We start from the raw sequence: 23,795 nt of genomic DNA, 5'->3' as shown, positions 1-23,795 counted from the left end.
AATTCATTTTCCCTTAATACCGTCACTATTGCCAGGTCTCGCCGGTATTGGCGAGCTACCCAGCATTGGACATAGCGGGACGTCTGCTGTACCATATGGTGATCTTCTCAGATCTTATAATTAAATGTGTCCTTTGAGACTCCCGTCTCGTTATTATCTCACGATAATGATCAAATATGATCGAAGCAGACTAAATCAATTAAAATTTGTGCCGCAGCCGGGACTCGAACCCGGTTCTTCTTGCTTACTCGGCAGATATGCTACCATTACACCACCGAGGCACTATGTCTGCTTCGATCATATTTGATCATTATCGTGAGATAATAACGAGACGGGAGTCTCAAAGGACACATTTAATTATAAGATCTGAGAAGATCACCATATGGTACAGCAGACGTCCCGCTATGTCCAATGCTGGGTAGCTCGCCAATACCGGCGAGACCTGGCAATAGTGACGGTATTAAGGGAAAATGAATTAAAGTTTGTGTTGGGGAGGGAACTCGACCTAGGTAATTCGTGCAGCTATGTCTGCCATATTGCCTCGGTGGTGTAATGGTAGCATATCTGCCTAGTAAGCAAGAAGAACCGGGTTCGAGTCCCGTTCGCGGCACAATTTTTAATTGATTTAGTCTGCTTCGATCATATTTGATCATTATCGTGAGATAATAACGAGACGGGAGTCTCAAAGGACACATTTAATTATAAGATCTGAGAAGATCACCATATGGTACAGCAGACGTCCCGCTATGTCCAATGCTGGGTAGCTCTCCAATACCGGCGAGACCTGGCAATAGTGACGGTATTAAGGGAAAATGAATTAAAGTTTGTGTTGGGGAGGGAACTCGACCTAGGTAGTTCGTGCAGCTATGTCTGCCATAGTGCCTCGGTGGTGTAATGGTAGCATATCTGCCTAGTAAGCAAGAAGAACCGGGTTCGAGTCCCGGCCACAGCACAAATTTTAATTGATTTAGTCTGCTTCGATCATATTTGATCATTATCGTGAGATAATAACGAGACGGGAGTCTCAAAGGACACATTTAATTATAAGATCTGAGAAGATCACCATATGGTACAGCAGACATCCCGCTATGTCCAATGCTGGGTAGCTCGCCAATACCGGCGAGACCTGGCAATAGTGACGGTATTAAGGGAAAATGAATTAAAGTTTCTGTTGGGGAGGGAACTCGACCTAGGTAGTTCGTGCAGCTATGTCTGCCATAGTGCCTCGGTGGTGTAATGGTAGCATATCTGCCTAGTAAGCAAGAAGAACCAGGTTCGAGTCCCGGCCACAGCACAAATTTTAATTGATTTAGTCTGCTTCGATCATATTTGATCATTATCGAAAGCGTAGACTGTTTGAGACATTACTCCTATGGGGGAAAGTGCTCATGGTGACTGTTGTATTCAATCCCGATGCAGTTTCTGTGTTTCATCAACACTCTGAAGGTCCACAGATTACAGAATGCCTCCAGATGTGCATCGGAAACTATTACATTGACTTCCAGGGAACGATCAAGGCGTAGACTGTTTGAGACATTACTCCCATGGAGGAATGTGCGCATGGTGACTGTTGTATTCAATCCCGATGCAATTTCTGTGTTTTATCAACACTGTGAAAGTCCGCAGATTACAGAATGCCTTCTGATGTGCATCGGAAACTACTACTGGTCTTCCAGGGAAAGATCAAAGCGTAGACTGTTTGAGACATTACTCCCATGGAGGAAAGTGCGCATGGTGCCTATTGTATTCAATCTCGATGCAATTTCTGTGTTTCATCAAAACTTTGAAGGTCCACAGATTACAGAATGCCTCCAGATGTGCATCGGAAACTACTACTGGTCTTCCAGGGAACGATCAAAGCGTAAACTGTTTGAGACATTACACCAATGGAGGAAAGTGCGCATATTGACTGTTGTATTCAATCCCGATGCAATTTCTGTGTTTCATCAAGACTCATATAGTCCACAGATTACAGAATGCCTCCAGATGTGCATCGGAACCTACTACTGGTCTTCCAGGGAACGATCAAAGCGTAGACTGTTTGAGACATTACTCACATGGAGGATAGTGCGCATTGTGACTGTTGTATTCAATCCCGATGCAATTTCTGTGTTTCATCAACACTTTGAAGGTACACAGATTACAGAATGCCTCCAGATGTGCACCGGAAACTACTACTGGTCTACCAGGGAACGATCAAAACGTAGACAGTTTGAGACATTACTCCCATGGAGGAAAGTGCGCATGGTACTGTTGTATTGCATCCCGATGCAATTTCTGTGTTTCATCAACACTTTGAAGATCCACTGATTACAGAATGCCTCCAGATGTGCATCGCAAACTACTACTGGTCTTCCAGGGAACGATCAAAGCGTAGACTTTATAATTAAATGTGTCCTTTGAGACTCCCGTCTCGTTATTATCTCACGATAATGATCAAATATGATCGAAGCAGACTAAATCAATTAAAATTTGTGCCGCGGCCGGGACTCGAACCCGGTTCTTCTTGCTTACTAGGCAGATATTCTACCATTACACCACCGAGGCACTATGGCAGACATAGCTGCACGAACTACCTAGGTCGAGTTCCCTCCCCAACACAAACTTTAATTCATTTTCCCTTAATACCGTCACTATTGCCAGGTCTCGCCGGTATTGGCGAGCTACCCAGCATTGGACATAGCGGGACGTCTGCTGTACCATATGGTGATCTTCTCAGATCTTATAATTAAATGTGTCCTTTGAGACTCCCGTCTCGTTATTATCTCACGATAATGATCAAATATGATCGAAGCAAACTAAATCAATTAAAATTTGTGCCGCAGCCGGGACTCGAACCCGGTTTTTCTTGCTTACTCGGCAGATATGCTACCATTACACGACCGAGGCACTATGTCTGCTTCGATCATATTTGATCATTATCGTGAGATAATAACGAGACGGGAGTCTCAAAGGACACATTTAATTATAAGATCTGAGAAGATCACCATATGGTACAGCAGACGTCCCGCTATGTCCAATGCTGGGTAGCTCGCCAATACCGGCGAGACCTGGCAATAGTGACGGTATTAAGGGAAAATGAATTAAAGTTTGTGTTGGGGAGGGAACTCGACCTAGGTAGTTCGTGCAGCTATGTCTGCCATAGTGCCTCGGTGGTGTAATGGTAGCATATCTGCCTAGTAAGCAAGAAGAACCGGGTTCGAGTCCCGGCCACAGCACAAATTTTAATTGATTTAGTCTGCTTCGATCATATTTGATCATTATCGTGAGATAATAACGAGACGGGAGTCTCAAAGGATACATTTAATTATAAGATCTGAGAAGATCACCATATGGTACAGCAGACGTCCCGCTATGTCCAATGCTGGGTAGCTCGCCAATACCGGCGAGACCTGGCAATAGTGACGGTATTAAGGGAAAATGAATTAAAGTTTGTGTTGGGGAGGGAACTCGACCTAGGTAGTTCGTGCAGCTATGTCTGCCATAGTGCGTCGGTGGTGTAATGGTAGCATATCTGCCGAGTAAGCAAGAAGAACCAGGTTCGAGTCCCAGCCGCAGCACAAATTTTAATTGATTTAGTCTGCTTCGATCATATTTGATCATTATCGTGAGATAATAACGAGACAGGAGTCTCAAAGGACACATTTAATTATAAGATCTGAGAAGATCACCATATGGTACAGCAGACATCCCGCTATGTCCAATGCTGGGTAGCTCGCCAATACCGGCGAGACCTGGCAATAGTGGCGGTATTAAGGGAAAATGAATTAAAGTTTCTGTTGGGGAGGGAACTCGACCTAGGTAGTTCGTGCAGCTATGTCTGACATAGTGCCTCGGTGGTGTAATGGTAGCATATCTGCCTAGTAAGCAAGAAGAACCGGGTTCGAGTCCCGGCCGCGGCACAAATTTTAATTGATTTAGTCTGCTTCGATCATATTTGATCATTATCGAAAGCGTAGACTGTTTGAGACATTACTCCTATGGGGGAAAGTGCTCATGGTGACTGTTGTATTCAATCCCGATGCAGTTTCTGTGTTTCATCAACACTCTGAAGGTCCACAGATTACAGAATGCCTCCAGATGTGCATCGGAAACTATTACATTGACTTCCAGGGAACGATCAAAGCGTAGACTGTTTGAGACATTACTCCCATGGAGGAAATGGCGCATGGTGACTGTTGTATTCAATCCCGATGCTATTTCTGTGTTTCATCAACACTCAGATAGTCCACAGATTACAGGATGCCTCCAGATGTGCATCGGAAACTACTACTGGTCTTCCAGGGAACCATCAAAGATTAGACTGTTTGAGACATTACTCCCTTGGAGGAATGTGCGCATGGTGACTGTTGTATTCAATCCCGATGCAATTTCTGTGTTTTATCAACACTCTGAAAGTCCACAGATTACAGAATGCCTTCTGATGTGCATCGGAAACTACTACTGGTGTTCCAGGGAACGATCAAACGTAGACTGTTTGAGACATTACTCCCATGGAGGAAAATGCGAATGATGACTATTGTATTCAATCCCGAAGCAATTTCTGTGTTTCATCAACACTTTGAAGGTCCACAGATTACAGAATGCCTCCAGATGTGCATCGGAAACTACTACTGGTCTTGCAGGGAACGATCAAACCGTAGACTGTTTGAGACATTACTCCCATGGAGGTAAGTGCGCATGGTCACTGTTGTATTCAATCCTGATGCAATTTCTGTGTTTCATCAAAACTCTGATAGTCCCCACATTATAGAATGCCACCAGATGTGCATCGGAAACTACTACTGGTCTTCCAGGGATCGATCAAAGCGTATACTGTTTGAGACATTACTCCCATGGAGAAAAGTGCACCTGGTGACTGTTGTATTCAATCCCGATGCAATTTCTGGGTTTCATCAACACTCTGATAGTCCACAGATTACAAAATGCCTCCTGATGTGCATCGGAAACTACTACAGGTCTTCCAGGGAATGATCAAAGCGTAGACTGTTTGAGACATTACTCCCATGGAGGAAATTGCGCATGGTGACTGTTGTATTCAATCCTGATGCAATTTCTGGGTTTCATCAACACTCAGATAGTCCACAGATTACAGGATGCCTCCAGATGTGCATCGGAAACTACTACAGGTCTTCCAGGGAACGATCAAAGCGTAAACTGTTTGAGACATTACTCCCATGGAGAAAAGCCTGCATGGTGCCTGTTGTATACAATCCCGATGCACTGTCTGTGTTTCTACAACACATTGAAGGTCCACAGATTACAGAATGCCTCCAGATTTGTATCGGAAACTACTGCTGGTGTTCCAGGGAACGATCAAAACGTAGACAGTTTGAGACATTACTCCCATGGAGGAAAATGCGAATGATGACTGTTGTATTCAATCCCGAGGCAATTTCTGTGTTTCATCAACACTTTGAAGGTCCACAGATTACAGAATGCCTCCAGATGTGCATCGGAAACTACTACTGGTCTTGCACGGAACGATCAAACCGTAGACTGTTAGAGACATTACTCCAATGGAGGTAAGTGCGCATGGTCACTGTTGTATTCAATCCTGATGCAATTTCTGTGTTTCATCAACACTCTGATAGTCCCCACATTATAGAATGCCCCCAGATGTGCATCGGAAACTACTACTGGTCTTCCAGGGAACGATCCAAGCGTGAACTGTTTGAGACATTACTCCCACGGTGAAAAGTGCACCTGGTGACTGTTGTATTCAATCCCGATGCAATTTCTGGGGTTCATCAACACTCTGATAGTCCACAGATTACAGAATACCTGCAGATGTGCATCGGAAACTATTACATTGACTTCCAGGGAACGATCAAAGAGTAGACTGTTTGAGACATTACTCCCATGGAGGAAATTGCGCATGGTGACTGTTGTATTCAATCCTGATGCTATTTCTGGGTTTCATCAACACTCAGATAGTCCACAGATTACAGGATGCCTCCAGATGTGCATCGGAAACTACTACAGGTCTTCCAGGGAACGATCAAAGCGTAAACTGTTTGAGACATTACTCCCATGGAGAAAAGCCTGCATGGTGCCTGTTGTATACAATCCCGATGCACTGTCTGTGTTTCTACAACACTTTGAAGGTCCACAGATTACAGAATGCCTCCAGATGTGTATCGGAAACTACTGCTGGTGTTCCAGGGAACGATCAAAACGTAGACAGTTTGAGACATTACTCCCATGGAGGAAAATGCGAATGATGACTGTTGTATTCAATCCCGAGGCAATTTCTGTGTTTCATCAACACTTTGAAGGTCCACAGATTACAGAATGCCTCCAGATGTGCATCGGAAACCACTACTGGTCTTCCAGGGAACGATCAAATCGTAGACTGTTTAGACATTACTCACCTGGAGGAGAGTGCGCAAGGTGGCTGTTGTATTGAATCCCGATGCAATTTCTGTGTTTCATCAAGAATTTGAAGGTCCACAGATTACAGAATGCCTCCAGATGTGCATCGGAAACTACTACTGGTGTTCCAGGGAACGATCAAAACGTAGACTGTTTGAGACATTACTCCCATGGAGGAAAGTGCGCATGGTGACTGTTGTATTGCATACCGATGCAATTTCTGTGTTTCATCAACACTTTGAAGATCCACAGATTACAGAATGCCTCCAGATGTGCATCGGAAACTACTACTGGTCTTCCAGGGAACGATGAAAGCGTAGACTGTTTGAGACATTACTCCTATGGGGGAAATTGCTCATGGTGACTGTTGTATTCAACCCCGATGCAGTTTCTGTGTTTCATCATCACTCTGAAGGTCCACAGATTACAGAATGCCTCCAGATGTGCATCGGAAACTATTACATTGACTTCCAGGGAACGATCAAAGCGTAGACTGTTTGAGACATTACTCCCATGGAGGAAATTGCGCATGGTGACTGTTGTATTCAATCCTGATGCAATTTCTGTGTTTCATCAACACTCAGATAGTCCACAGATTACAGGATGCCTCCAGATGTGCATCGGAAACTACTACAAGTCTTCCAGGGAACGATAAAAGTGTAGACTGTTTGAGACATTACTCCCATGGAGGAAAGTGCGCATGGTGACTATTGTATTCAATCCCGAGGCAATTTCTGTGTTTCATCAACACTTTGAAGGTCCACAGATTACAGAATGCCTCCAGATGTGCATCGGAAACTACTACTGGTCTTCCAGGGAACGATCAAAACGTAGACAGTTTGAGACATTACTCCCATGGAGGAAAATGCGAATGATGACTGTTGTATTCAATCCCGAGGCAATTTCTGTGTTTCATCAACACTTTGAAGGTCCACAGATTACAGAATGAATCCAGATGTGCATCGGAAACTACTACTGGTCTTCCAGGGAACGATCAAAGCGTAGACTGTTTGAGACAGTACTCACATGGAGGAAAGTGCGCAAGGTGGCTGTTGTATTCAATTACGATGCAATTTCTGTGTTTCATCAACACTTTGAAGGTCGACAGGTTACAGAATGCCTCCAGATGTGCATCGGAAACTATTACTGGTCTTCCAGGGAACGATCAAAACGTAGACTGTTTGAGACATTACTCCTATGGGGAAAAGTACTCGTGGTGACTGTTGTATTCAGTCCCGATGCAGATTCTGTGTTTCATCAACACTCTGAAGGTCCACAGATTACAGAATGCCTATAGGTGTGCATCGGAAACTATTACATTGACTTCCAGGGAACAATCAAAGCGTAGACTGTTTGAGACATCACTCCCATGGAGGAAATTGCGCATGGTGACTGTTGTATTCAATCCCGATGCAATTTCTGTGTTTCATCAACACTCAGATTGTCCACAGATTACAGGATGCCTCCAGATGTGCATCGGAAACTACTACTGCTCTTCCACGGAACGATCAAAACGTAGACAGTTTGAGACATTACTCCCATGGAGAAAATTGCACATGGTGACTGTTGTATTCACTCCCTATGCAATTTCTGTGTTTCAACACTCTCATAGTCCACATTTACAAAAAGCCTCTAGATGTGCATTGGAAACTACTACAGGTCTTCCAGGGAACGATCAAAGCGTAGACTGTTTGAGACATTACTCCCATTGAGGAAAGTGCGCATGGTGACTGTTGTTTTCAATCGCGATGCAATTTCTGTGTTTCATCAAAACTTTGAAGGTCCACAGATTACAGAATGCCTCCAGATGTGCATCGGAAACTACTACTGGTCTTCCAGGGAACGATCAAAGCGTAGACTGTTTGAGACATTACTCACATGGCGGAAAGTGTGCAAGGTGGCTGTTGTATTCAATTACGATGCAATTTCTGTGTTTCATCAACACTTTGAAGGTCGACAGGTTACAGACTGCCTCCAGATGTGCATCGGAAACTATTACTGGTCTTCCAGGGAACGATCAAAACGAAGACAGTTTGAGACATTACTCCCATGGCGGAAAGTGCGCATGGTGACTGTTGTATTCAATCCCGATGCAATTTCTGTGTTTCATCAACACTCTGATAGTCCACAGATTACAGAATGCCTCCAGATGTGCATCGGAAACTACATCTGGTCTTAAAGGGAAGGATCAAAGCGTAAACTGTTTGAGACATTACTCCCATGGAGAAAAGCCTGCATGGTGCCTGTTGTATACAATCCCGATGCACTGTCTGTGTTTCATCAACACTTTGAAGGTCCACAGATTACAGAATGGCTCCAGATGTGCATCGGAAACTACTACTGGTTTTCCAGGGAACGATCAAAACGTAGACAGTTTGAGACATTACTCCCATGGAGGAAAATGCGAATGATGACTGTTGTATTCAATCCCGAGGCGATTTCTGTGTTTCATCAACACTTTGAAGGTCCACAGATTACAGAATGCCTCCGGATGTGCATCGGAAACTACTACTGGTCTTGCAGGGAACGATCTAACCGTAGACTATTTGAGACATTACTCCCATGGAGGAAAGTGCGCATGGTGACTGTTGTATTCAATCCTGATGCAATTTCTGTGTTTCATCAACACTCTGATAGTCCACACATTATAGAATGCCCCCAGATGTGCATCGGAAACTACTACTGGTCATCCAGGGAACGATCAAAGCGTAAAATGTTTGAGACATTACTCCCATGGAGAAAAGTGCTCAAGGTGACTGTTGTATTCAATCCCGATGCAATTTCTGTGTTTCATCAACACTCTGATAGTCCACAGATTACAGAATGCCTCCAGATGAGCATCGGAAACTACTACTGGTCTTCCAGGGAACGATCAAATCGTATACTGTTTGAGGCATTACTCACATGGAGGAAAGTGCGCAAGGTGGCTGTTGTATTCAATCCCGATGCAATATCTGTGTTTCATCAACACTTTGAAGGTCGACAGGTTACAGAATGCCTCCAGATTTGCATCGGAAACTACTACTGGTCTTCCAGGGAACGATCAAAACGTAGACAGTTTGAGACATTACTCCTTTGGAGGAAAGTGCGCATGGTGACTGTTGTATCCATACCGATGCAATTTCTGTGTTTCATCAACACTTTGAAGATCTACAGATTACAGAATGCCTCCAGATGTGCATCGGAAACCAATACTGGTCTTCCAGGGAACGATCAAAGCGTAGACTGTTTGAGACACTACTCCTATGGAGGAAAGTGCTCATGGTGACTATTGTATTCAATCCCGATGCAGTTTCTGTGTTTCATCAACACTCTGATAGTCCACACATTACAGAATGCCTCCAGATGTTCATCGGAAACTATTACATTGACTTCTAGGGAACGATCAAAGCGTAGACTGTCTGAGACATTACTCCCATGGAGGAAAGTGCGCATGGTGTCTGTTGTATTCAATCCCGATGCAATTTCTGTGTTTCATCAACACTCTGATAGTCCACAGATTACAGAATGCCTCCAGATGTGCATCGGAAACTACTACGAGTCTTCAAGGGAACGATCAAAACGTAAACTGTTTGAGACATTACTCCCATGGAGAAAAGCCTGCATGGTGCCTGGTGTATACAATCCCGATGCACTTTCTGTGTTTCATCAACACTTTGAAGGTCCACAGATTACAGAATGCATCCAGATGTGCATCGGAAACTACTACTGGTGTTCCAGGGAACGATCAAAACGTAAACAGCTTGAGACATTACTCCCATGGAGGAAAATTTGAATGATGACTGTTGTATTCAATCCCGATGATATATCTGTGTTTAATCAACACTCTGTTTGTCCACAGATTACAGAATGCCTCCAGATGTGCATCGGAAACTACTACTGGTCTTGCAGGGAACGATCTAACCGTAGACTCTTTGAGACATTACACCCATAGAGGTAAGTGCGCATGGTGACAGTTGTATTCAATGCCGATGCAATTTCTGTGTTTCATCAACACTTTGAAGGTACACAGATTACAGAATGCCTCCAGATGTGCATCGGAAACTACTACTGGTCTTCCAGGGAACGATCAAAGCGTAAACTGTTTGAGACATTACAACCATGGAGGAAAGTGGTCATGGTGACTGTTGTATTCAATCCCAATCCAATATCTGTGATTCATCAACACTCTGATAGTCCACAGATTACAGAATGCCTCCAGATGTGCATCGGAAACTACTACTGGTCTTCCAGGGAACGATCAAAGCGTAAACGGTTTGATACATTACACCAATCGAGGAAAGTGCGCATGGTGACTGTTGTATTCAATCCCGATGCAATTTCTGTGTTTCATCAAGACTCTGATAGTTCACAGATTACAAAATGCCTCCAGATGTGCATCGGAAACTACTACTGGTCTTCCAGGGAACGATCAAAGCGTAAACTGTTTGAGACATTACATCCATGGAGGAAAGTGCGCATGGTGACTGTTGTATTCAATCCCGATGCAATATCTGTGTTTCATCAACACTCTGATAGTCCACAGATTACAAAATGCCTCCAGATGTGCATCGGAAATTACTACAGGTCTTCCAGGGAACGATCAAAGCGTAGACTCTTTGAGACATTACTCCTACGGACCAAAGTGCTCATGGTGACTGTTGTATTCAATCCCGATGCAGTTTCTATGTTTCATCAACACTCTGATACTCCACAGATTACAGAATGCCTCCAGATGTGCATCGGAAACTATTACATTGACTTCCAGGAAACGATCAAAGCGTAGACTGTTTGAGACATTACTCCCATGGAGCAAAGTGCGCATGGTGACTGTTATATTCAATCCTGATGCAATTTCTGTGTTTCATCAACACTCTGATATTCCACACATTGTAGAATGCCCCCAGATGTGCATCGGAAACTACTACTGGACTTCCAGGGAACGATCAAAGCGTAAACTGTTTGAGACATTACTCCCATGGAGAAAAGAGCACATGGTGACTGTTGAATTCAATCCCGATGCAATTTCTGTGTTTCATCAACACTCTGATAGTCCACATATTACAAAATGCTCCCAGATGTGCATCGGTAACTACTACAGGTCTTCCAGGGAACGATCAAAGCGTAGACTGTTTGAGACATTTCTCCCATGGAGGAAAGTGCGCATGGTGACTGTTGTATTCAATCGCGATACAATTTCTGTGTTTCATCTACACTCTGATAGTCCACACATTATAGAATACCCCCAGATGTGCATCGGAAACTACTACTGGTCTTCCAGGGATCGATCAAAGCGTAAACTGTTTGAGACATTACTCCCATGGAGAAAAGTGCACATGGTGACTGTTGTATTCAATCCCGATGCAATTTCTGTGTTTCATCAACACTCTGAAGGTCCACAGATTACAGAATGCCTCCAGATGTGCATCGGAAACTATTACATTGACTTCCAGGGAACGATCAAAGCGTACACTGTTTGAGACATTACTCCCATATAGGAAATTGCGCATGGTGATTGTTGTATTCAATCCCGATGCAATTTCTGTGTTTCATCAACACTCTGATAGTCCACAGACTACAGATTGCCTCCAGATGTGCATCGGATACTACTACTGGTCTTCAAGGGAACGATCAAAGCGTAAACTGTTTGAGACATTACTCCTATGGAGAAAAGCCTGCATGGTGAGTGTTGTATACAATCCCGATGCAATTTCTGTGTTTCATCAACACTTTGAAGGTCCACAGATTACAGAATGCCTCCAGATGTGCATCGTAAACTACTACTGGTATTCCAGGGAACGATCAAATCGTAGACAGTTTGAGACATTACTCCCATGGAGGAAAATGCGAATGATGACTGTTGTATTCAATCCCGAGGCAATTTCTGTGTTTCATCAACACTTTGAAGGTCCACAGATTACAGAATGCCTCCAGATGTGCATCGGATACTACTACTGGTCTTGCAGGGAACGATCTAACCGTAGACTGTTTGAGACATTACTCCCATGGAGGAAAGTGCGCATGGTCACTGTTGTATTCAATCCTGATGCAATTTCTGTGTTTCATCAACACCCAGATAGTCCACACATTATAGAATGCCCCCAGATGTGCATCGGATACTACTACTGGTCTTCCAGGGAACGATCAAAGCATAACTGTTTGAGACATTACTCCCATGGAGAAAAGTGCACATGGTGACTGTTGTATTCCATTCCGATGCAATTTCTGGGTTTCATCAACACTCTGATAGTCCACAGATTACAAAATGCCTCTGATGTGCATCGGAAACTACTACAGGTCTTCCAGGGAACGATCAAAGCATAGACTGTTTGCGACATTACTCCCATGGAGGAAAGTGCGCATGGTGACTGTTGTATTCAATCCGAATGCAATATCTGTGTTTCATCAACACTCTGATAGTCCACACATTACAGAATGCCTCCAGATGTGCATCGGAAACTATTACATTGACTTCTAGGGAACGATCAAAGCGTAGACTGTTTGAGACATTACTCCCATGGAGGAAATTGCGCATGGTGACTGTTGTATTCAATCCCGATGCAATTTCTGTGTTCCATCAACACTCTGATAGTCCACAGATTACAGAATGCCTCCGGATGTGCATCGGAAACTACTACGAGTCTTCAAGGGAACGATCAAAACGTAAACTGTTTGAGACATTACTCCCATGGAGAAAAGCCTGCATGGTGCCTGTTGTATACAATCCCGATGCACTTTCTGTGTTTCATCAACACTTTGAAGGTCCACAGATTACAGAATGCATCCAGATGTGCATCGGAGACTACTACTGGTGTTCCAGGGAACGATCAAAACGTAGACAGCTTGAGACATTACTCCCATGGAAGAAAATTTGAATGATGACTGTTGTATTCAATCCCGATGATATTTCTGTAATTAATCAACACTCTGTTTGTCCACATATTACAGAATGCCTCCAGATGTGCATCGGAAACTACTACTGGTCTTGCAGGGAACGATCTAATCGTAGACTCTTTGAGACATTACACCCATAGAGGTAAGTGCGCATGGTGACAGTTGTATTCAATGCCGATGCAATTTCTGTGTTTCATCAACACTTTGAAGGTACACAGATTACAGAATGCCTCCAGATGTGCATCGGAAACTACTACTGGTCTTCCAGGGAACGATCAAAGCGTAAACTGTTTGAGACATTACAACCATGGAGGAAAGTGGTCATGGTGACTGTTGTATTCAATCCCAATCCAATATCTGTGATTCATCAACACTCTGATAGTCCACAGATTACAGAATGCCTCCAGATGTGCATCGGAAACTACTACTGGTCTTCCAGGGAACGATCAAAGCGTAAACGGTTTGATACATTACACCAATCGAGGAAAGTGCGCATGGTGACTGTTGTATTCAATCCCGATGCAATTTCTGTGTTTCATCAAGACTCTGATAGTTCACAGATTACAAAATGCCTCCAGATGTGCATCGGAAACTACTACTGGTCTTCCAGTTAACGATCAAAGCGTAAACTGTTTGAGACATTACATCCATGGAGGAAAGTGCGCATGGTGACTGTTGTATTCAATCCCGATGCAATATCTGTGTTTCATCAACACTCTGATAGTCCACAGATTACAAAATGCCTCCAGATGTGCATCGGAAATTACTACAGGTCTTCCAGGGAACGATCAAAGCGTAGACTCTTTGAGACATTACTCCTACGGACCAAAGTGCTCATGGTGACTGTTGTATTCAATCCCGATGCAGTTTCTATGTTTCATCAACACTCTGATACTCCACAGATTACAGAATGCCTCCAGATGTGCATCGGAAACTATTACATTGACTTCCAGGAAACGATCAAAGCGTAGACTGTTTGAGACATTACTCCCATGGAGGAAAGTGCGCATGGTGACTGTTGTATTCAATCCTGATGCAATTTCTGTGTTTCATCAACACTCTGATATTCCACACATTGTAGAATGCCCCCAGATGTGCATCGGAAACTACTACTGGACTTCCAGGGAACGATCAAAGCGTAAACTGTTTGAGACATTACTCCCATGGAGAAAAGAGCACATGCTGACTGTTGTATTCAATCCCGATTCAATTTCTGTGTTTCATCAACACTCTGATAGTCCACATATTACAAAATGCTCCCAGATGTGCATCGGTAACTACTACAGGTCTTCCAGGGAACGATCAAAGCGTAGACTGTTTGAGACATTTCTCCCATGGTGGAAAGTGCGCATGGTGACTGTTGTATTCAATCGCGATACAATTTCTGTGTTTCATCTACACTCTGATAGTCCACACATTATAGAATACCCCCAGATGTGCATCGGAAACTACTACTGGTCTTCCAGGGATCGATCAAAGCGTAAACTGTTTGAGACATTACTCCCATGGAGAAAAGTGCACATGGTGACTGTTGTATTCAATCCCGATGCAATTTCTGGTTTTCATTAACACTCTGATAGTCCACAGATTACAAAATGCCTCCTGATGTGCATCGGAAACTACTACAGGTCTTCCATGGAATGATCAAAGCGTAGACTGTTCGAGACATTACTCACATGCAGGAAAGTGCGCAAGGTGGCTGTTGTATTCAATCCCGACGCAATTTCTGTGTTTCATCAACACTTTGAAGGTCCACAGATTACAGAATGCCTCCAGACGTGCATCGGAAACTACTACTGGTCTTCCAGGGAACGATGAAAGCGTAGACTGTTTGAGACATTACTCCTATGGAGGAAAGTGCTCATGGTGACTGTTGTATTCAATCCCGATGCAGTTTCTGTGTTTCATCAACACTCTGAAGGTCCACAGATTACAGAATGCCTCCAGATGTGCATCGGAAACTATTACATTGACTTCCAGGGAACGATCAAAGCGTACACTGTTTGAGACATTACTCCCATATAGGAAATTGCGCATGGTGATTGTTGTATTCAATCCCGATGCAATTTCTGTGTTTCATCAACACTCTGATAGTCCACAGACTACAGATTGCCTCCAGATGTGCATCGGATACTACTACTGGTCTTCAAGGGAACGATCAAAGCGTAAACTGTTTGAGACATTACTCCTATGGAGAAAAGCCTGCATGGTGCCTGTTGTATACAATCCCGATGCAATTTCTGTGTTTCATCAACACTTTGAAGGTCCACAGATTACAGAATGCCTCCAGATGTGCATCGTAAACTACTACTGGTATTCCAGGGAACGATCAAATCGTAGACAGTTTGAGACATTACTCCCATGGAGGAAAATGCGAATGATGACTGTTGTATTCAATCCCGAGGCAATTTCTGTGTTTCATCAACACTTTGAAGGTCCACAGATTACAGAATGCCTCCAGATGTGCATCGGAAACTACTACTGGTCTTGCAGGGAACGATCTAACCGTAGACTGTTTGAGACATTACTCCCATGGAGGAAAGTGCGCATGGTCACTGTTGTATTCAATCCTGATGCAATTTCTGTGTTTCATCAACACCCTGATAGTCCACACATTATAGAATGCCCCCAGATGTGCATCGGAAACTACTACTGGTCTTCCAGGGAACGATCAAAGCATAACTGTTTGAGACATTACTCCCATGGAGAAAAGTGCACATGGTGACCGTTGTATTCCATTCCGATGCAATTTCTGGGTTTCATCAACACTCTGATAGTCCACAGATTACAAAATGCCTCTGATGTGCATCGGAAACTACTTCAGGTCTTCCAGGGAACGATCAAAGCATAGACTGTTTGAGACATTACTCCCATGGAGGAAAGTGCGCATGGTGACTGTTGTATTCAATCCGAATGCAATATCTGTGTTTCATCAACACTCTGATAGTCCACAGATTACAAAATGCCTCCAGATGTGCATCGGAAATTACTACAGGTCTTCCAGGGAACGATCAAAGCGTAGACTCTTTGAGACAATACTCCTATGGAGGAAAGTGCTCATGGTGACTGTTGTATACTATCCCGATGCAGATTCTGTGTTTCATCAACACTCTGATAGTCCACAGATTACAGAATGCCTCCAGATGAGCATCGGAAACTATTACATTGACTTCCAGGGAACGATCAAAGCGTAGACTGTTTGAGACATTACTCCCATGGAGGAAAGTGCGCATGGTGACTGTTGTATTCAATCCTGATGCAATTTCTGTGTTTCATCAACACTCTGATATTCTACACATTGTAGAATGCCCCCAGATGTGCATCGGAAACTACTACTTGACTTCCAGGGAACGATCAAAGCGTAAACTGTTTGAGACATTACTCCCATGGAGAAAAGAGCACATGGTGACTGTTGTATTCAGTCCCGATGCAATTTCTGTGTTTCATTAACACTCTGATAGTCCACATATTACAAAATGCTCCCAGATGTGCATCGGTAACTACTACAGGTCTTGCAGGGAACGATCAAAGCGTAGACTGTTTGAGACATTTCTCCCATGGAGGAAAGTGCGCATGGTGACTGTTGTATTCAATCGTTATGCAATTTCTGTGTTTCATCAACACTTTGAAGATCCACAGATTACAGAATGCCTCCAGATGTGCATCGGAAACTACTACTGGTCTTCCAGGGAAATATCAAAACGTAGACTGTTTGAGACATTACTCCCATGGAGGAAAGTGCGCATGATGACTGTTGTATTCCATACCGATGCAATTTATGTGTTTCATCAACACTTTGAAGATCCACAGATTACAGAATGCCTCCAGATGTGCATCGAAAACTACTACTGGTCTTCCAGGGAACGATCAAAGCGTATACTGTTTGAGACATTACTCCTATGGAGGAAAGTGCTCATGGTGACTGTTGTATTCAATCCCGATGCAGTTTCTGTGTTTCATCAACACTCTGATAGTCCACAGATTACAGAATGCCTCCAGATGTGCATCGGAAACTATTACATTGACTTCCATTGAACGATCAAAGCGTAGACTGTTTGAGACATTACTCCCGGGGAGGAAATTGCGCATGGTGACTGTTGTATTCAATCCCGATGCAATTTCTGTGTTTCATCAACACTCTGATAGTCCACAGATTACAGAATGCCTCCAGATGTGCATCGGAAACTACTACTGGTCTTCAAGGGAACGATCAAAGCGTAAACTGTTTGAGACATTACTCCCATGGAGAAAAGCCTGCATGGTGCCTGTTGTATAAAATCCCGTTGCACTTTCTGTGTTTCATCAACACTTTGAAGGTCCACAGATTACAGAATGCCTCCAGATGTGCATCCGAAACTACTACTGGTGTTCCAGGGAACGATCAAAACGTAGACAGTTTGAGACATTACTCCCATGGAGGAAAATGCGAATGATGACTGTTGTATTCAATCCCGAGGCAATTTCTGTGTTTCATCAACACTTTGAAGGTCCACAGATTATAGAATGCCTCCAGATGTGCATCGGAAACTACTACTGGTCTGCAGGGAACGATCAAACCGTAGACTGTTTGAGACATTACTCCCATGGATGAAAGTGCGCATGGTCACTGTTGTATTCAATCCTGATGCAATTTCTGTGTTTCATCTACACTCTGATAGTCCACACATTATAGAATACCCCCAGATGTGCATCGGAATCTACTACTGGTCTTCCAGGGAACGATCAAAGCGTAAACTGTTTGAGACATTACTCCCATGGAGAAAAGTGCACATGGTGACTGTTGTATTCAATCCCGATGCAATTTCTGGTTTTCATTAACACTCTGATAGTCCACAGATTACAAAATGCATCCTGATGTGCATCGGAAACTACTACAGGTCTTCCAGGGAATGATCAAAGCGTAGACTGTTTGAGACATTACTCACATGCAGGAAAGTGCGCAAGGTGGCTGTTGTATTCAATCCCGATGCAATTTCTGTGTTTCATCATCACTTTGAAGGTCCACAGATTTCAGAATGCCTCCAGATGTGCATCGGAAACTACTACTGGTCTTCCAGGGAACGATCAAAGCGTAGACTGTTTAAGACACTACTCCTATGGAGGAAAGTGCTCATGGTGACTATTGTATTCAATCCCGATTCAGTTTCTGTGTTTCATCAACACTCTGATAGTCCACACATTACAGAATGCCTCCAGATGTGCATCGGAAACTATTACATTGACTTCTAGGGAACGATCAAAGCGTAGACTGTTTGAGACATTACTCCCATGGAGGAAATTGCACATGGTGACTGTTGTATTCAATCCCGATGCAATTTCTGGTTTTCATTAACACTCTGATAGTCCACAGATTACAAAATGCCTCCTGATGTGCATCGGAAACTACTACAGGTCTTCCATGGAATGATCAAAGCGTAGACTGTTCGAGACATTACTCACATGCAGGAAAGTGCGCAAGGTGGCTGTTGTATTCAATCCCGACGCAATTTCTGTGTTTCATCAACACTTTGAAGGTCCACAGATTACAGAATGCCTCCAGATGTGCATCGGAAACTACTACTGGTCTTCCAGGGAACGATGAAAGCGAAGACTGTTTGAGACATTACTCCTATGGAGGAAAGTGCTCATGGTGACTGTTGTATTCAATCCCGATGCAGTTTCTGTGTTTCATCAACACTCTGAAGGTCCACAGATTACAGAATGCCTCCAGATGTGCATCGGAAACTATTACATTAAATTCCAGGGAACGATCAAAGCGTACACTGTTTGAGACATTACTCCCATATAGGAAATTGCGCATGGTGATTGTTGTATTTAATCCCGATGCAATTTCTGTGTTTCATCAACACTCTGATAGTCCACAGACTAGAGATTGCCTCCAGATGTGCATCGGATACTACTACTGGTCTTCAAGGGAACGATCAAAGCGTAAACTGTTTGAGACATTACTCCTATGGAGAAAAGCCTGCATGGTGCCTGTTGTATACAATCCCGATGCAATTTCTGTGTTTCATCAACACTTTGAAGGTCCACAGATTACAGAATGCCTCCAGATGTGCATCGTAAACTACTACTGGTATTCCAGGGAACGATCAAATCGTAGACAGTTTGAGACATTACTCCCATGGAGGAAAATGCGAATGATGACTGTTGTATTCAATCCCGAGGCAATTTCTGTGTTTCATCAACACTTTGAAGGTCCACAGATTACAGAATGCCTCCAGATGTGCATCGGAAACTACTACTGGTCTTGCAGGGAACGATCTAACCGTAGACTGTTTGAGACATTACTCCCATGGAGGAAAGTGCGCATGGTCACTGTTGTATTCAATCCTGATGCAATTTCTGTGTTTCATCAACACCCTGATAGTCCACACATTATAGAATGCCCCCAGATGTGCATCGGAAACTACTACTGGTCTTCCAGGGAACGATCAAAGCATAACTGTTTGAGACATTACTCCCATGGAGAAAAGTGCACATGGTGACTGTTGTATTCCATTCCGATGCAATTTCTGGGTTTCATCAACACTCTGATAGTCCACAGATTACAAAATGCCTCTGATGTGCATCGGAAACTACTTCAGGTCTTCCAGGGAACGATCAAAGCATAGACTGTTTGAGACATTACTCCCATGGAGGAAAGTGCGCATGGTGACTGTTGTATTCAATCCGAATGCAATATCTGTGTTTCATCAACACTCTGATAGTCCACAGATTACAAAATGCCTCCAGATGTGCATCGGAAATTACTACAGGTCTTCCAGGGAACGATCAAAACGTAGACCCTTTGAGACAATACTCCTATGGAGGAAAGTGCTCATGGTGACTGTTGTATACTATCCCGATGCAGATTCTGTGTTTCATCAACACTCTGATAGTCCACAGATTACAGAATGCCTCCAGATGAGCATCGGAAACTATTACATTGACTTCCAGGGAACGATCAAAGCGTAGACTGTTTGAGACATTACTCCCATGGAGGAAAGTGCGCATGGTGACTGTTGTATTCAATCCTGATGCAATTTCTGTGTTTCATCAACACTCTGATATTCTACACATTGTAGAATGCCCCCAGATGTGCATCGGAAACTACTACTTGACTTCCAGGGAACGATCAAAGCGTAAACTGTTTGAGACATTACTCCCATGGAGAAAAGAGCACATGGTGACTGTTGTATTCAGTCCCGATGCAATTTCTGTGTTTCATTAACACTCTGATAGTCCACATATTACAAAATGCTCCCAGATGTGCATCGGTAACTACTACAGGTCTTGTAGGGAACGATCAAAGCGTAGACTGTTTGAGACATTTCTCCCATGGAGGAAAGTGCGCATGGTGACTGTTGTATTCAATCGCGATGCAATTTCTGTGTTTCATCAACACTTTGAAGATCCACAGATTACAGAATGCCTCCAGATGTGCATCGGAAACTACTACTGGTCTTCCAGGGAAATATCAAAACGTAGACTGTTTGAGACATTACTCCCATGGAGGAAAGTGCGCATGATGACTGTTGTATTCCATACCGATGCAATTTATGTGTTTCATCAACACTTTGAAGATCCACAGATTACAGAATGTCTCCAGATGTGCATCGAAAACTACTACTGGTCTTCCAGGGAACGATCAAAGCGTATACTGTTTGAGACATTACTCCTATGGAGGAAAGTGCTCATGGTGACTGTTGTATTCAATCCCGATGCAGTTTCTGTGTTTCATCAACACTCTGATAGTCCACAGATTACAGAATGCCTCCAGATGTGCATCGGAAACTATTACATTGACTTCCATTGAACGATCAAAGCGTAGACTGTTTGAGACATTACTCCCGGGGAGGAAATTGCGCATGGTGACTGTTGTGTTCAATCCCGATGCAATTTCTGTGTTTCATCAACACTCTGATAGTCCACAGATTACAGAATGCCTCCAGATGTGCATCGGAAACTACTACTGGTCTTCAAGGGAACGATCAAAGCGTAAACTGTTTGAGACATTACTCCCATGGAGAAAAGCCTGCATGGTGCCTGTTGTATAAAATCCCGTTGCACTTTCTGTGTTTCATCAACACTTTGAAGGTCCACAGATTACATAATGCCTCCAGATGTGCATCCGAAACTACTACTGGTGTTCCAGGGAACGATCAAAACGTAGACAGTTTGAGACATTACTCCCATGGAGGAAAATGCGAATGATGACTGTTGTATTCAATCCCGAGGCAATTTCTGTGTTTCATCAACACTTTGAAGGTCCACAGATTATAGAATGCCTCCAGATGTGCATCGGAAACTACTACTGGTCTGCAGGGAACGATCAAACCGTAGACTGTTTGAGACATTACTCCCATGGATGAAAGTGCGCATGGTCACTGTTGTATTCAATCCTGATGCAATTTCTGTGTTTCATCTACACTCTGATAGTCCACACATTATAGAATACCCCCAGATGTGCATCGGAATCTACTACTGGTCTTCCAGGGAACGATCAAAGCGTAAACTGTTTGAGACATTACTCCCATGGAGAAAAGTGCACATGGTGACTGTTGTATTCAATCCCGATGCAATTTCTGGTTTTCATTAACACTCTGATAGTCCACAGATTACAAAATGCATCCTGATGTGCATCGGAAACTACTACAGGTCTTCCAGGGAATGATCAAAGCGTAGACTGTTTGAGACATTACTCACATGCAGGAAAGTGCGCAAGGTGACTGTTGTATTCAATCCCGATGCAATTTCTGTGTTTCATCATCACTTTGAAGGTCCACAGATTTCAGAATGCCTCCAGATGTGCATCGGAAACTACTACTGGTCTTCCAGGGAACGATCAAAGCGTAGACTGTTTGAGACACTACTCCTATGGAGGAAAGTGCTCATGGTGACTATTGTATTCAATCCCGATGCAGTTTCTGTGTTTCATCAACACTCTGATAGTCCACACATTACAGAATGCCTCCAGATGTGCATCGGAAACTATTACATTGACTTCTAGGGAACGATCAAAGCGTAGACTGTTTGAGACATTACTCCCATGGAGGAAATTGCGCATGGTGACTGTTGTATTCAATCCCGATGCAATTTCTGTGTTTCATCAACACTCTGATAGTCCACAGATTACAGAATGCCTCCAGATGTGCATCGGAAACTACTACGAGTCTTCAAGGGAACGATCAAAACGTAAACTGTTTGAGACATTATTCCCATGGAGAAAAGCCTGCATGGTGCCTGTTGTATACAATCCCGATGCACTCTCTGTGTTTCATCAACACTTTGAAGGTCCACAGATTACAGAATGCATTCAGATGTGCATCGGAAACTACTACTGGTGTTCCAGGGAACGATCAAAACGTAGACAGTTTCAAACATTACTACCATGGAGGAAAATGCGAATGATGACTGTTGTATTCAATCCCGATGATATTTCTGTGTTTAATCAACACTTTGAAGGTACACAGATTACAGAATGCCTCCAGATGTGCATCGGAAACTACTACTGGTCTTCCAGGGAACGATCAAAGCATAACTGTTTGAGACATTACTCCCATGGAGAAAAGTGCACATGGTGACTGTTGTATTCCATTCCGATGCAATTTCTGGGTTTCATCAACACTCTGATAGTCCACAGATTACAAAATGCCTTGATGTGCATCGGAAACTACTTCAGGTCTTCCAGGGAACGATCAAAGCATAGACTGTTTGAGACATTATTCCCATGGAGGAAAGTGCGCATGGTGACTGTTGTATTCAATCCGAATGCAATATCTGTGTTTCTTCAACACTCTGATAGTCCACAGATTACAAAATGCCTCCAGATGTGCATCGGAAATTACTACAGGTCTTCCAGGGAACGATCAAAGCGTAGACTCTTTGAGACAATACTCCTATGGAGGAAAGTGCTCATGGTGACTGTTGTATACTATCCCGATGCAGATTCTGTGTTTCATCAACACTCTGATAGTCCACAGATTACAGAATGCCTCCAGATGAGCATCGGAAACTATTACATTGACTTCCAGGGAACGATCAAAGCGTAGACTGTTTGAGACATTACTCCCATGGAGGAAAGTGCGCATGGTGACTGTTGTATTCAATCCTGATGCAATTTCTGTGTTTCATCAACACTCTGATATTCTACACATTGTAGAATGCCCCCAGATGTGCATCGGAAACTACTACTTGACTTCCAGGGAACAATCAAAGCGTAAACTGTTTGAGACATTACTCCCATGGAGAAAAGAGCACATGGTGACTGTTGTATTCAGTCCCGATGCAATTTCTGTGTTTCATTAACACTCTGATAGTCCACATATTACAAAATGCTCCCAGATGTGCATCGGTAACTACTACAGGTCTTGCAGGGAACGATCAAAGCGTAGACTGTTTGAGACATTTCTCCCATGGAGGAAAGTGCGCATGGTGACTGTTGTATTCAATCGCGATGCAATTTCTGTGTTTCATCAACACTTTGAAGATCCACAGATTACAGAATGCCTCCAGATGTGCATCGGAAACTACTACTGGTCTTCCAGGGAAATATCAAAACGTAG

At 43.4% G+C, this 23,795-nt stretch overlaps 1 non-coding gene across 1 annotated transcript; it reads left to right on the top strand.

Moving 5' to 3' along the window:
* The first annotated feature begins 3,830 nt into the window (after window positions 1–3,830).
* Trnat-agu (transfer RNA threonine (anticodon AGU)) lies at window positions 3,831–3,902 on the top strand. Its single transcript has one exon. It is a non-coding gene; the product is annotated as a tRNA-Thr (tRNA).
* Window positions 3,903–23,795: the final 19,893 nt, after the last annotated feature.

Source organism: Schistocerca gregaria, chromosome 10 (assembly GCF_023897955.1).
Source record: "Schistocerca gregaria isolate iqSchGreg1 chromosome 10, iqSchGreg1.2, whole genome shotgun sequence".
NCBI lineage: Eukaryota > Metazoa > Arthropoda > Insecta > Orthoptera > Acrididae > Schistocerca > Schistocerca gregaria.
Note: the sequence above shows the minus strand (reverse complement) of the source record. Positions and strands in the feature narration are given on the sequence as shown.